The sequence below is a fragment of the Thermobia domestica genome, chromosome 2 (genome assembly GCF_964235325.1).
Source record: "Thermobia domestica chromosome 2, izTheDome1.hap1.1, whole genome shotgun sequence".
NCBI lineage: Eukaryota > Metazoa > Arthropoda > Insecta > Zygentoma > Lepismatidae > Thermobia > Thermobia domestica.
In genome coordinates, this window is record NC_137455.1 from 5328888 (window position 1) to 5346512 (window position 17625).

Sequence of the window (17625 nt, forward strand, 5' to 3'; positions counted from 1 at the left end):
GGAGACAATGAACACAACAGTGTTGCCAACAGTTGCATCAACAGTTTCCCTGCATCCCTAGCGATTTGGAGAGATTTTTGAGCTTATCCTCGTATTTATCGATAATCTTCGTCCTATTTCTTTCTTTCTTTCTCTTTGTTTAGTATATAGCATCGAGTGCTACCAATATTGAACAAGAATTTTAGGAAAAACAAAAATAGATCAAACGATTGCGAAATTGGCCAATATTTAGTTTTTGGATCAGAAGCCACAAAATTTTTGAACAGGCCTCAAATCGGGTTTTCGTATTTTCTATGGAATAAGCACATCATAGTGAGTTAAATTATAGTTTGGGTTTGGCTACACTATATGTTGTTCTCCAGATATAAGGCATTTAAGAAAATTTTTAATTGGAAATATATTGGATCTTTTGATCCAATTGGATCAGGCAGGGGCTCTAAATCGAATTTTCGTATTTTTTTACGGAATAAGTACATCACACTGAGTTAAGTTTTAGTTTGTTTTTGTCTACACTATATGTAGTTCTCCAGATATAGGGCGTACAAGAAAATTTTTGATTGAAATATATTGGATTTTTTGACCAAAAAGAAGTTTCAAACTTCCATTTTACCATTAATACTATTAGTACAGCAAAAACTTACCTTTAAGGTGTGAAATGTCGAATAGGTAAAAGATAAGTACCCCTTTAGCATAAAACGAAGGTAGAGCCTCAGAGGTTGAGATCAGACACCAGTGGTGACCATACGCTATACCTTTAGTACAAACTTAAGGTAACTTCAGGGTAATATTTTCTTTTTGCATCCAAAGTGATACCAGCAGTCTCAAATATCGCAAGTTAGAACTAGTCTAATGTAATTAATAATTTACTTATCCCCTTCTTTCTTTCTCTCTCTCACTCTCACACACACACACACACACACACAAACACACAGAAAAACCATGAAAATCAAAAGAATAACAGGAGCAAATTGAACTTGAAACTTTCCACTTCAGCATTTAATTTGACCAATAAAAGTCCTATGGTACTTCAGCCATGTAGCCTATTGGATGAAACTTGGGATCTTCAAAAATGCTTCCTTCACCTGTACAGTAGCCAAAGGTGCTCAAAATGGTGCTGTTAGATGTGACACTCACATTGGAATGGCGATCAATGTGTTTGCGGGATTGTTGCACGTGCCGCTGTAATCTTCACGAATGACCTCTTCCGTAGTCGGTTTACTACTATACACAATATCCTTCAACTTCAAAAATTAAAACTCAGATGTTAAATTTAGAGGGATTTTGGAATTGGAATCCTATTTTAAAACAGATTTCTGATTTTCAAATATCAAGCGTGCACCGGCCATTTTGTTTCACTGTTATACATTACATGTTACAATGATCTGTTGAGGAAACCAAGGAAACACCATACTACAAATTATAAAACAATTTAACTCGGAAAGCAAAACAAGCAATCAAGTTATATATACATTCTCTGTCGGACTCATGTGTAGCACTCAGGTCCTCCACCTACCTTATATTTTTATTAATTAATATTAGTAATGTCAATTCGTTAAGTATAAAACACCAGGAAATGAAAACACGCATGTTTTTTTTTTATTTACCTCCTTTTTCAGGGAGAGCTATTTCCCTCCACCCACCTCACCAGTCCCACCGACCAGTTTCCTCCCTCCCTATTCCCTACCAGCTTTCCACCCCTAATACCCACCAGCTTTATAGGGTGGCTGAAAGAATAGATAGATAGGGGGAAAGCAGGCACAGGAGAAGGCTGGCTTCGGGACGGGTATAAGGGCACATAGGGCATCAGGTCGGGATCAACATTTAGGATTCAGGCGTCAGGACAGATATCAAGAACCCCAGCGTCAGGTCAGACAGAAGCACAGACGCCCAACCAGACAGACAGATAATATGTCGTGGTAAGGCTTCTTCTTCTTTCTTCTTCGTCGAAAGAACTGAAAAAGAAACACTAACTGTTTGTGGATGTGCGAACAGAGGTGTTCGTGAAGTAAGTCGCACCGGTAAAAATAGTGTTTTTTCGCTTGGAAGTAAAAGAAGATAACTTTCTTAATGTGCTAATTGTTGAATACAACAATTAATACATTAGATATGTTTCTTCTCTTAGTTTGAAACGATAAAACTTTAACATTCACCAGTGTGACTTCCCTCACGTGGCACCTTCGTGTGTGTGAATAATGTTTGTGTGCGATCTGTAGATTTAAAGGATGCTTATGAACAAAAGTACACTGAAAGAATTAAGGATTTAGCTTTCAAGATTGAGAGTCTCGTCATCAGGATGTATCCAAGACCGAAGAAAAGGAGAATACTAGACAAAAGTCCAGTCGAGTGTCACTATCACCATATTGAATTTTGTGCTAGAACGTTAGCAATGAAGGATGTGTAGTGAGATCAAAGTCTTCAGTAGGTATTAAGAGAAAGGAAAACATTAAAGATGGAGGCACAACACTCAGAAAATCACTAGAGAAGCAGGTAGATACAACGATTGTAATATGAAATACTGCAGAAAGAGAAAAGATTCGGATGGAAAGAATCTGGAGACAGTGCGGTCAGTGATTGGAGTCATGATGATAATGATGATGGTGATGATGATGAGGGGAGTAGTTATGATTAATTAATTTATTTATTTATTTATTTATTTATTTAAGTTTTTATTTATATTCCTTACGTGCTATAACCTGTCTATTTATTTCTTTATTTAATTTATTTATTTATTTATATTATTTTTATTTTGGTTGACTACACTGTCTCCATCCTTTCACCACCCCTTCATCCTATTTATCTTTCTCGTTCTCCACTATTTTAGATTACAGCTGTTGTATCCATTGGCTTATTCCTAATGATTTTATGTGGGACCTGTCTCCTGTTTAAGTTTTTCTCATCTCTCGATATTAGTTAGGATTTGACCTGATAGCATATTCTCCTATTATAACATTCTAGCAGAATATTCATTATGTCCAATAGTAACACTTTTTCTTCATTTCTTCACTCTTCTATATTCTGATGGAGAGACGTCCTAATGAAACTTTTAATAGAGGAAGAAATAGTATTGGAACAAATGTGGATTGAGGAGTTAATGACTGTTACCATAGAGAGACAGAGATTATAAAGAAGTAAAAACTATTCGCTACGGAGAGAGGACGAAGACAGATTCAACACCTATTGAATAAAGCAGGAGAATTATTTGAAGAAGAATCTGAAAGCAGAAGAAATTCCCGAAGAAGACAAGTCGTTGTGTAAAAGTCTGTAAATGCTACAATACTTACCCATCCGGATCGAAGCGCGTGGTCCCTCGCTGCATCTGTGTCTGTGGTGATGAGGAATGTAGGTGTTTGGATGTGCGTACGTGTATATGTTGTGTATATCCACCCACCTAATCAAACGCCCACACCCCCATCCTCCCTTCTTCCAAGGCCCCCTCAATCCACCCATCAGCCCGTCTCCCCCTTACCGGACCGTCTGCCCAGCGGCCCAAACACCCGTCCTGTCCGCCAGTGTACTCCCGTGCCTGCCCATCCAGTCACCACCAATCTTCCTCAAGGTTCTAGGAAGATTGGTGGTAGACATACCCCACCCATCTATTGATCCAGCCACCCCACTTAATCAAGCACCCACCCCTAAATCCCCAAGCTAAATGTTTTAAGGAGGTTTTTGTTTAATTTTTTCCTTTTTTCTTATAAACAATTACATTTTAATAAATTAGACATTACAATAATTGACTTCTTGTGTGAAGTTTTTGTCTTGGTTCCAATCCAGCGGTGTAAACAATCATACCCATTTATGAATCTTCAACTCCTTTGTACCAATTCCAATAATACAACGTCCATCAATTTAGCTTCTTTAAGAGACCCAAACAGTTGGTGTAGTGGCATTTGCATTCTTAGAACACTCAGTTAACTGAATTTTTCAACCAAATGACATGGGAGAGATGTTGCATTTGTGGCTTATTCTTCTACCAACTCCCTTTTCAATTTTCACAGTTTAGTTGGTTGAATTCATCAAAACTACTGTTACTAGCGACTAAGCGAGAATGGCAACATATTTACTTTTTTTTTCTTAGCTATTGATTCTTTTGCAACTTTATATTGGCACTCGGAAACAACACAGAAGTTCTCTTTGTATAATATTTAGTGTAGTTGGCGAGTTAATACGTGGCTCTTGGAAATTCCAAATCACTTACATATGGCGACATCTGTAAGTCGATTTCAGTTAAGTTTGTTCATTTTACACTTTCGCAACTGATTTTTCCAACTACAGCATAATTGGTTCAGATGAATTGACAAGAACTAAATCAAATAATCATATTTTAAATAGATTTGAGTTTCACCAAATTTGATTGTTTCTGGTTTACCAAAAGCAATTATCACTTAGTAATGGACAACACATATTTCACTTTTTCGTTGTGCAGAATTCCACACTAGCAAAGTCTCTGTCCAGGAGCCTTTACATAGATGGCAATATAAATCGTTCCGAAAATTTGAATCATTCATAAAGATCCTCTGGGAAAAGCATTTACATTCCTTGTTGAAATTTAATTATAATTCCAGCCACTCTGCTCCTGGAAACTCCATATTCTATTCACACAATGCTATGTGTGATTGCATATGTTTCATCTTCAGTAGCAGTTGGTCGATTTAACGTCTTGATTATCTCATTCCAACCACAGAACAAAAATAGCAATTTCCAGTTGTAGACAAAAGGCTGCAGATCCTGTTGAAAAAGAGAGATTTTAAGAATGTCAAGAACACTTTATCATTCAACGTTATCAAAGAAAACTAACAGTACAAACAAATTTGCAAAAGTTAACGAGAAGTATAGCTACTCTGTGATAATTTTGCGTTTGTCATTGTGGAAACGAACATATAAAGTAGAAGTGTTGGCAAAAGAGACCCCTACATAATAAACGATGAGGAAAATAGGGTTCCGTGGGCGTTGGTGTGTGTAGTAGGAGACTGACTGCCCAGTGATGAAGGATCAATTGTAATGAACAAAGTGTTCGGAAGATATAAGGGAAGTGCTCCTTTTTCATCCCGTCTGATATATTGAAACAAAAATTTAAAATTGAGGGTATTAAAAATTTGCAGTAGGCTATGATTTGAATCATCTGAAAAACGGACTCAATCAAAGATAGTCAAAAATTGGAAATTTTTAGAAACAAATCTAGGATCGTGCTCTGATAGTATCTTGAATACTATTCAATGAAGAAATACCATTTCGATAACACTATTGGTTTAAAATATGTAAAGACAAAATCTCTGGTTCTTTCCCTCAGACAAAGAAGTAAGAATTCTTAAAAATATATAGGTTACCTAATATAGGGTGACTTATCGATTGAAAACTTCAAAATTCGATCGTTGTTACTTCAAAAGTGAATTCTAATATGTAGAGCAAGAAAAACATTGAGAATAAAATGGAACGAAGGAACCATCTGGGTTACTCGCTCCATCAGCAGAGCTATTTGAGTGCTACCCAATGATAGAAGTTTCATTGAGATAGTACAAGCAATTTGGGAGACCTGAAAAAAAGATTTATTTTTTCGCCATGGTATGTTCCTAACGGTTCAAGTACTTAGGTTTAGAAACATTTTTAATGAGGATTTCATACAGTGATTTTTAAAAAATCTAAAAATCGGGATTTCTCGTTGCTGAGGCATCGAGCCCTGAAAAATAAGTTAGAAAGAAACCAGGGGAATGTCGTTTCAATTATGGTTGACTTCCAATGTGAATTCAATACCGAACAGATCTATCACGTTCGGTTGCAATAGATGGATATTGTGAGAGATGGAACCTGTTCATCTGACGCTCAATTCATATCAAAAACCGTTTCTTACTATCTCACACAATTATTACTTATATAGATGTCAATATTGGAACCAACGTTCTACTGTTTATTACTATTTCCGGCTTCGGTACAAGAAGCTGATGTGAAATCTGTTCTTCGGGTCCTGAATCCATAAACGGTCGCCTCCTGTTTTCGATCCATAAAACTAACTAACTCTATGGCCTATGGAACCCGGAGGTTCAGTGCCGCGTTCACAAAAGCTCTCCACTGACTTCTATCCTTAGCTAATTGGATCCAGTTTCTACTTTGTATTCCTATCTCTGCGAGATCCATCTTAATATTGTCCTCCCATCTGCGCCTAGGTCTTCCTAATGGTCGTTTTCCAATGGGTCTACCAGTCAAGACTTTGAAAGCGTTTCTACTTTCTTCCATTCTAGCTACATGACCTGCCCACCTAAGCCTCCTAGACTTGACGACCCTCACAATGTTTGGTAAATGGTATAAATTATGCAGTTCGTTTTCGAGTTTCCGCCATTCCCCATTCCCGTTTCTCTTGGGTCCGAATATTCGTCTCAGGATCCTGTTCTCAAATACTTTCAGTCTATGTTCTTTCCTCAGAGTAAGCGATCATGTTTCGCAACCATACAGGACAACAGGCATGATTATCGTTTTATATATTTTAAGCTTCAGTTTTCGATGAATAGGAAACAATATTAAAAATGAAATCAATAACGAATTCCTACCATTTCCGGTTTCAAAGACGGAAACTATTTTTGTGGCACTGAACCTAGATCAAACACTTGCTTCTCGCACTACTTCCGGTTTCAATAGAGGGATCCCAACAGAAGGCAATTCCTCACTACATTTTACCGTTATTGCTCTATGGTGATCAACATTTGAAACCGGTTGAGAAAGAGATATGGAGTCAAATATGGATCCTATTTGTACAATATTAACTCCACATTAAATATCCCTTTCCTCTACATAGTGGTTTTTGTGCTATTGTGATTAGTGTTGAGTGGCAATCGTAGATTTTGCACTACTTCTGGTTGACATACAGGAATAAGGATCGGAATGAAAGTTTTTCTTGGGACGCTTAATTGATTCCGAAAGATTACTTCTTGATTCAGTTCCCATTTTTGCTCTATGGAGGTCATTTTTTTCAACAACTACGACTTCCGATATCATTAGAGAGGTACTTAATAAGATGAAATCCTTGCTGAAGACGTTGAATTCCCATTTTTTGTCATATGGCAATAAAAGTTGAAATCAGGAACGGATTATTTCTATCACTTCTGGATTGACTAAAGGGTTAATGGAAGACATGAGACCTAACCTTGGGACCATGAATCGATCCAAAAATCCAGTACACAATATCTTTTACTGCATGAAAATCAGTACTGAACCATTTCCAGATTAAGAAGACTGTTACAATTAGAAATAAAAAGAAAAAGAATTCTTTGAGTTTTACGTCCCACGTTTATGCCGGTTAGGCTAAAGGAGACGGTGATGATGAGTAATGAATGAAATGGTGGAATGAAGTAAGTGGGAGGAAACGGGAGAACCCCGAGAAAACCCACGCACACGGGGTTTCTCCACCACAAAGTTCATTTGGCGGATGCTGGGATCGAATCCGGGACCCCAAGCACCAGAGGTGAACGCTCCACCACTGAGCCACCGCGGCCTTGGGTTTCGCGAGTATCCTTGTAGTATCCTTTATAGTATCCTTGGGTATCACGAGATATCGTTCAACAGAACAAGTGAAATACTGCATACGCATTTACGTTAAATGGTATGTTGTTTGTTCAAGATGGGCAAAAGTTCCTCCACAAGACATCACGGACAGGGAGCCAATCAGAACGCTAAATGCGAACTGGAAGTACCTGTTATTTTATATTCCTTGGCCAATTGCACCCTTGAAAAGCCGCACATGGACACGAAGAACCTCGTCTCTGCACCGCTGGTCATTGATGAATCCAGCATCGAAGATGTGTGGGTCAATACAACCATTCATCATAATACTTGCCCAGACCAGTACATCACTACCACCATATCGAATCCTTTCCACAATGTTCCCTGAATATAAGCGAGTTCCCTGTTCACGCCAGATCAGAGTGCGATGGGAATCGCTCTGGGAGCTGTATCGGATTCATCCGTGAACAGTACGCGGTCCCATTCGTTGGGGTCCACTGGTGATGTTCTTGATACCACTGTAAAGAGGCCCTTTTGTGTGCCTGAATCAGTTGAACATCGGGCATACAGACCACTGGCTCTCAGTCTCCGGTACACAATAGGGCGTGACATTTTCACCCCTGAGGCGGCTGCAACTGCGCTCACAGTTGTCTTGCAGACATTGGTTCCAAAGAGCAGTTACGAATAAGTATCGGCCCTGTTGTAGAGTTGTCCCATGGACGTCCTGCACTGGGCCTATGTCTGATGTCCCCGGTGTTGCACAATCTAGATACGACACTTTGTGGCACATCGATGGTTCGTGCTACTGATCTTTGTTTGTCACCTTTTTCCAAGAGCCTAATGATCCAGCCTTTGGTAAACGCATCCAAATTACGTCTTTGTGTCATATTCCGTTAATTTATTGCCCTATTCAACACAGCAGTATCCTCCGCTCCGGCTCTAATCAGTATAAGCCACCTTTTAATCCGTAATTTTGAAAATTTAACGTCTTTTGCACGTGATTTAAAAAGAAACTGTATACAATTTAAATTATATCCTTTTTTTAGCTGGTAAACTAAGGGAACTTTTCGTTTTTCTTAAGAAAAAATAATGTGATGTTACAATAAGAACAAAATCGGAGATTTCCTGATATATGTTTCTTCCAAGATGTTTCTCACACGTGACAGATATTCAATAGGAGTACGTTAATATTCTCCTAAAATATAAGAGTGGGCGCTAACACTGATCTTGAAAATTCACTTTACACTAATTGGACAAAACTAATATAGAGGAAAACAAGGGGTTATGGAATCGTGCCTTATTGTCTCTGTTGTGAACTGGATACTTGCGGGCATAAGCGAAACTATGTTCTTGAAAAACGACGTGTAAGTATTGTGCTAGTTGTTACTGGTGGATGACTTCCTGCAGTTCGTATTTTCTAATTTGCGCCTCCGAAAATCTTTTGCATTTCATTTTTCATTACTTATTTCGTAGTATGATTTTGTAAATTAAACGCCCAACTCTACAGCAGTGTGTGCGCCTTATGTTGTGCTTCTAAGGAACAGAACGAAATGTCACGTTGTGTGCAAGATTTATTTGAGGTGTGAGTGTTTTATAAAATGGCCATGGGAAGGAGTTATGGAATACTTCTATTGGTCATAATCCATAACCCTCTCCCAGCTGTATAAAAAACGATCAACATAATAATGGATCTCCAGTATAGGTTTGTGAGTCCAGTACGATATTGTAAAGAAATAAGATTATGAATAATCTAATAGTACAGAGCGTTCAAAAAGTCTCTATACACCTGAATTGTCACTATTTTACTCAAAATTTGTTATATTTTATGGCATAAAAGCACTATGTACAGGGCGTAGCATATATACACACATTTTCACAGCAAATGTTGGAAATGTCCCCCATGAGCCTCCAAACATGCTTGCACACGATTCAGATGTGTAGAGACTTTTTGAACGCTCTTTATATCTGAATAAATCTATTACAGCTAAATCAATGTAATGTTTATTAGAATTTACGCTCAAACGAAAAGAGGTTTCACTGATTTCTTTCTGCAGATCACGAAGTCACACCCATGTCCGTAGGGCTAAAGTCATCTCTGCAAGATACTTCGGAGCACAAGGACAACGAACCTGATGCGGCAGAACCGATTCCAGGTTAGTAGATTGGTTAGAGTAGTCTCGGTCTAGTTTGGAAAGACAAGATATAATTGGGGTCTATAATATACTAGACGTAGATCGCCTCCAACCATTTCATAGAAACCTACAGCTGTAATTTATTAGGGTAGATGTTGCTTTTCCTGATGGTCAGAAACATTTTGCATCACAAAAGTGTGGCGATTGCCATGGATGAAATCAGATCACAGTTTAACTTGCATTTCAAAAAAAATGTGCACTCTACAGTAGGTAGCTATTTTTGAGCTGAGCGAAGCGAAGAAGCTCTTATACTCGGGTTAGCCGTTTGGTTGTCCGCGAACTCCTCCTAGACCGTTTGGCCGATCTCAACCAAACTTAGCACGCTGATAGAGTATGTCGTGCTGAGTGACAACATAGGTCGAAATCAAAAATCCGATGTACCATCGAGGAATAATTACCGAAAAACGCTTACTCCTAGACCGTTTGGCCGATCTCAACCAAACTTAGCACGCTGATAGAGTATGTCGTGCTGAGTGACAACATAGGTCGAAATCAAAAATCCGATGTACCATCGAGGAATAATCACCGAAAAACGCTTCCTGATTACGTAGTTTAAGCTCGCTCAGCTCATTTCATTGCAATCGGGTATATCCATTGCATTCCTAGTACATATTTCTGGATGAATAGAATAGATTATAGATTAGTCTATTAGAAGCGCTAGATTAGTGCTCGGAGAAGGCTGCAGAGCCTTAACTTCGCCACGTAAAAGAAGTCATAAATAAATAAATAAATAAATAAGATTGGATTCTTTTGGTCGTTAAAACTGTTCATGAACAGTTCTCTCAAGAATGCATCACTTTCCTGAAAGCGTTTCTCTCTTATTTTCAGGACCATCGACAAACTCATCTAATACTCCCTATGACATTTCACCATCACCGTTGCAAACTAGCTACACGCGGACGTTCAAGGGTCTCAACTCATGTTGTAATTTCTTCGCCATACAAAGAACACGTGGCACGTTCGCGTAAGAGACGAGAATCCAGGCGTTGCGCTAAATGTCTTTCTAAAAGGCATGCTCCTCCGAAGAAGGCGAAGAGGTTAATAGAACCATCTTCAACTACTGACTCTAGTAGTGAAGCTGATGAACTCCATCTTCAAGATTCCAGTGATGAAGAGGTCGTGACTCCGTGCATCCAGCCAGAAGATGGAAATGTTAAGTGTATCTTTTCTGACACTAAGTTCTCGGACGATATTCGTGGAGAAGTGTGGATTAAGAGTGTGACTTGCACAATGTGGGCTCATGAAGAGTGTTCTGGGTCCGATAAGGACATCTATATATGCGATTTCTACAAATGACAGTATAGAGTATGCGACTTGCGAAAACCTGCACAATGTACATGTACTTTTCCTAGAAAGACATCCATTTCTGATAAGACTTCGCTACTATTCCATATACCCACCCCTATTCCATAACCCTTACCTTTTATCTACATTTAGTATTTGTATGTCTGCTAGGAACTTCTAGTTTTTTATATTATAGTCCTAATTAAATATCCTTCAAGCCTATATACTAACTATTTATTTAACATATATGCCTGGACAGTTATTTTCACAAATGTAAATGGTATTTCATAACCCCCTGTTTTCTTCTAATTATAATAATCTTGTCGTTGCCATTGAAATAAATTTGCCGTTGAAAATTAATTTGGACAATTGTGTGAAAGGAGAAAAAATACTACAACAAGTACCACTTCTATTACTATTACTATTCCTCTTACTACTTATACTGCTCTACTACTACTACTACTAATAATAATAATCAGGACTCTTTTTTAGGCGATTCGCACGACAACACTCTCTATAAAAAGAGCTATTTTTTGTCCTTTTTACTTGAATTTATTTTCTATTTATTTTATTTTATTTTTGCGTTTATGAAATTAATATTTTAATTTAAACGCAATTCAAGACTAGAACAAGAGTGTATTAAGCATATAAATCAAAAAGGTAATAGAACGACAGATGACAGCACATACCAATTTCTTCCAATTTTTAAATTTCGATGCTGGCCTTCGCAGCCAATAGCATATTCATTGTGTATGCATGTTTTTCTAGAAAAAGAGCAATAATAATAATAATAATAATAATAATAATAATAATAATAATAATAATAATAATAATAATAATAATAATAGATTTAGAAACGGCTTGAATTATTATCTTCGTTGCAATCACAAACTGTTGCATCGTAAATGACATCATACGACGAAATAGCGTAGAAATTATTTTCAAAAAAATATTTTTATGTAAATTAAAAAAAGAATAACTCACCCAAATGTTGGTTTCACGGAGCACGGACCCCAATGGATCCAATGTGAAACCAGTCTTTACTTTAGAATCATAATTGTTATATTTTGGAAGACCTTAGTAGAATGACATCATAACACTCATTATCAATGTAGAAATAAATCATATGACGATATACATGGTAACGATTTTTTTAAAAAATGAACTATTGTTTAGTTTTTTGAGATAGAAATATATTTGTTCTGCATTTAAAATTTAATAATGATATATTGTTATAACCCATGGCCTCATTCAAGTTTATAAGTATTAACAGTATTCTTCTTCATCATCTTCGTATTATTATTATTACTATTAATGTTAATTAAAAATTTTATCCCGAATAGTTCAAAATTGCCTACAAAAGGAAGATCTATTCTAATTCTTTTCCGGTTAACAAAGTTTCCAAAATAGCTGACATATCTCCGCGTTGGATGGCTATACTAATACATTGTATGAGAAATGTTTTAGCTCGGGTATCTCCCGATTTCAGCGATATGCGTTGGCCAACTTCATTGATAAAATGAAACCCCTTTTGGACCCATGAACTACTTCATTCAATTGCTTTTGCAACAAACAAATATTTGTCCAATATATTGATATATTTATTCCTTTTCTCGACCTCTCTTCGAGCTGCTATGAGTCCTGCTCAAATCGACGTATCTGGTACATTTGAGGGAGCATAAGTGTCTGCACAGGTGAAATCCCAAACGAACGCCTTCCCTTTTTTCCATGGCACTAACATCATTCTGTCAGGCCTTTTTCGGTCATTACGGCTGCATCAATTTGGTCCTCGCACTGTGGAACACTTGCTGAAACGAGAGCTCTCAGGATGATATCATTTACAGTAGTATGTCGTGAAAGCCTGCCAGCACTGCTTTTACATGATAAGCCATGCAATCCTCTACTATCTACATGGGCGTTACATGTGAAGCAACAGTGTGGCTCGCAAATATCTACTCCTAAGCGTAGAGCAGGTCCTATTCGAAAACTTTCGTTAGATAGATGTAAGTCCAAAGAAGGTGAAGGTAAGGCTTGAAGCCATACTCCGTTTTCAGGGCATGTGACAGCAAGAAGCCTGGCTTTATCTTCGAGGTTATCAGTTGATCTTAACAGTGATCTATATGATGCTTTATTTTAGGTTCATCCCAGGCTGATTGGATATTTCTTCTTTCGAGCGCTGGGGGATCTAATCCTACTAAATTAAGCCATTTGGCCATGCATTCCTGTACATCTTGATCAGTATTTATATCGACCTCCCACTGGAGTACAGATACTATTAATTGTCGAGAATCATAGGCTGAAGCAAGGAAAGACGGAATCGCAATATCTATGGCACGACGAATCCAAAGACCTCCATTTCCAACTGGTAAAGAAGCTTATAGCCATGATTTGTCGTCTAAGGAACAGTTGAGAATGGATTCCAATGCGTTTTTTTTTTTTTTTTTTAATTTTTCATCGAGATTTAGTAAGTCATCCCCTTGCCAACAAGAACATCGGAAGAAGTATAATAGCTTTGGTGTTGAAAGTGATGCTTGTAATATATAATATGCAGAATGGTCTGAAATTTTGGCTAATCTGTAAAAAAAAATAAATGTAATTTGGAGATCTTTTCTGATAATATTTTGCTCCGTGTATCGGCCGAGATGGCAGCGCCTAACAATTCAACATTAGATGATTAATAGAAGCTGAATTCCTCGTGCTCATTCATTAAAATTTGATAGAGTTTCTCAATTTGATCATTAGTGGCGTCCAAAAAACTCACTTCGCATTTGAAGTAATTTAAAAATAAGCCAACGGTTGACGCATTAGTTCGAATAGTGTTTAATGTCTGCAATACTACATCCGTATTTCCTGCTTTGGTTCCATCGTCCAAATACCAAACGTTCAACTCTGTGTTAATGTCATTTACAATGGGTTAGAGAGTCAAAGCAAAGAGAACCGGGCCTAGTGGATCGCCCTGGTGCACTCCGTGTTGTAACAAGATGATAGTTTCTCCCATAAAAAGGTTGCTAGGTTGATAGTAACATTTAGTTGTAAAATACAATACAATCTTAAATATCGTTAGCAAAATCTTTCATAAGAACGGAATTCAATTTTTTTAAATGTAATTATGTGGTAATGCCAACCTCAAACGTTACAATATCCCATCTCGAGAGGAAGAAATTTCCATTTGTTCTTGAATTTCCCATGCTATACTAAGTTAATTACAAAAATTCAAAACTTACAAAATATGAAAAGTGGAACTACTGTATGTAACTCAATTTCTTCAATATATGAATGAATTATCCATAAATTCTGATTTTCTACGTCTATCAAATAATTTCTGAATAAGTATTTACCCCTATTGAAAAAAAAATTGCAGAAAACATATGTTGTCAGAACTTTATATTTTAAGCATACGTTGTAGTCTTCTACAGAACGTAACAAAACTAGACAAATTTTATTCTTGAGTCAGTAGACCCTACGTGTCGAACGTTTTTGAAGTTGGATGTTTTTTGTTTGGTACTACTACCTTCTTCTTTTTTAAAATATCAGATTACAATTTACGTTCTTTGGCACTTGTTTCTTGAAATTCTCAAGCCACTACGTAAATCAATTCCATATTAGTATACATCAGTGGTGTCCAATTATAATGAGCCTGAGGGCCATAACCGTCTTTGCTAAGAAGGTGAAGGGCCGCAGCTAATGATAATAATAATAATAATAATAATAATAATAATAATAATAATAATAATAATAATAATAATAATAATAATAATTATTATTATTATTATTATTATTATTATTATTATTATTATTATTATTATTATTATTATTATTATTATTATTATTATTATTATTATTATTATACTACAAAAGAAAAATATAAAAATGTATTTGAAATATTACATTCAATGTGATAAATGAGGATGTCTAGGAGAGTTTACAAGGGCTGGGATATCTATATCCAATCCTGTTGTTGCGAGCCGCAGAAGATGTAAAAGAGAAGAATCTCCAAGGCAGCTTCTGAAGCGGTTCTTCACAATTTTCATGGTGAATTGGTATGGTTGGTTTGGTTTGGTTAATGGAAGTAATCGTTCTTTCAGCAACGATGCCTTGCCTATAGCTATATTACTGACTCCAGTGTTGCCTTGGATGTCCGGGCCTTTTTGTTGTACAGAAGCGCTAAATGGATGCCTTATTTCGAAAGAAGGGTGGAAACATTAAAAGAATGAACATAAATGAAAATATTATCAGTAATAACAATCGTATGTTGTGAGAGCTTTGTGGGCTGCAGAAAATGGTTTGGCGGGCCGCCATTTGGACAACTCTGGTATACATTTTACAAGTAACAAAATTTGACAATTAGAATCATTTCACGTCTATTGAAGAGTCATTAGTCTAATTCCTGTCAATTAAGAATTTTCATTGACATTAATTATATATATATATATATATATATATATATATATATATATATATATATATATATATATATATATATATATATATATATATATATATATATATATATATATATATATATAATCAAATTTAACCTGTCAATTCTACAAAAATTCGCTTTATTTCTTCGAGAAATTAATATGAAAAAAAAAACACAAAATGGGAATTTTCCCACGGGTTGGCATCACTGTAAATATGTCCGAAAGCTATAATTCTGCGATGATATCCTACTTCAATGTTCTGTATACTTCATTTTCAACGTTTTTTTAAGAAATAACAATTCGTCCCATCTCTTCTACATGTAATGACACAAAACAACATTTAGTTATTACACTTTAAAAAAGCGTAAAATACTTCAATAAGTAAAAGGTATCAGTCAATAGGAAGAAAAGGGTAAATATGTGGAAACAGATCATTCAGATAAAAAAAAGATTGCTATTGGAGATAATATTTAACGACAAAAGATGTTCTTGCATGAAGGTTAATACTGAAAATATAATGATTAGATTTGGTTCCAGGAATTACCATTTACAATTTAAATATACAAACTAAACGAATTGGATACAGTGCTGAGTGCAAGAATGTTTATATATAATACAGGGTTATTGAAAAAGAAAAAACAGATTTCAAACATTTATTTCTTACAAACTACAAAAGATAGAAACATGATTCGAACGTTACTTGATTAAGAAGAGTTTACAATTTAAACAGCCCGGATAGAAGTTCCAATCACGGTCGCATGGCGCTGTTGTTTGTTGTTGTTTGTCTGTAGTGAAATGGCGGCGTCACCACAAGAGAAGTCTTTTTGTGTGCTACAATTGCTAAAACTTGAGTCCATTGTTGCAGTTCAGCGAGCATTTCGCCGTCAATTTAATAAACAACCGCCACATCATAAGCAAAATTACGAGTGGCATCGAAAATTCTTAGAAGATGTTGCACCTTCAAAGGAAAAGCACGGGACGTCCACGCACATCGAACGAGAATGTCGAGCGTATTCGTACACTTTACGAAAGGAGTTCAAAAGAAATCCACATCACGAGCAGGCAAAGGACTTAACATTCCTCAACCAACGGTATGACGAGTTCTAAAACTCTTGAAGGTCTACGACATCGAATTGTTGAAGCTGTGAATTCGATAACTAGAGACCAGCTTATTCGTGTGTGGCAAGAAATGAGCCACCGTTTTGACATTTGTCGTGTAACACACGATGCTCATATTAAATGCACGCCATAATTACTAACAATAAATTGTAAACTTTTCTTAATCAAGTAACGTTCGAATCATGTTTCTATCTTTTGTACTTTGGAAGAAATAAATGTTTGAAATCTGTTCTTTCTTTTTGAATAAACCTGTATGAGAGGTCCTTGCTTCAATCCCAGGATATGTGGGTTTGTGATGGATAATATTATGTCCGTAGGTTTTCTCAAAATTCTCTCAATTCCTCCCACATTCACATTCCACCAATTATTCCATGATTATTTGCTCTCGTAACTCTTTCGTCTCCTTTACCACAATGGGCATAATCGTGGGACGTAAAACTAAATACGTCTTTTCCAGGAGCGGATTAAGGGTAGAGCCAATGGAGATCAGGCTTGGGAGTCCCCAGGCTCAGGGGCCATCAAAAAATCCGTCTCTTTAATACTAAAATATGAGCCGGTTAACGTCCAATTGGTGTAACTCCATTTTCGGTTAGGAATGTTTTTGTATGTTCTTGTTTTCTCATTACGTGACCTAAACATTGCAATGGAGTTACACCAATTGGGCCTTAACTGGCTCATATAGCAATCAACTTATATTATAGGCTTCAGACTCATGCCATTTTTTTTTTTTTCCCACACGCTGCGCTCGTGGTATCGCTAGATTTAAGTCTTCTTCCACCAGCGTCTTCACGATACTTATTTTGTGAAGGAGTGAGCTATTTTGGACCTCTATTACAAACCAAATTATTAACTTGTGGTGACAATTCGTATCTCTGTCATTTCAATGTCATTTAATGGCATAATAGAATGCTTTGCAAGACAAAAATGTACGAAGAAAACTTTTCTAACAATGTACACTTGTACAGCTTTACCTGTTTGTATATAATTTTTCCCCTTTTACTCTATTACCAGGGATTGTTGACCATTTGCCTGGTATTTTACATTTGTGTGTTACACTCAGTGGCGAAGCGTACTATGAGACTCTGAGGCCGGGCCTCCCTGTTTTCTATCGTATATTT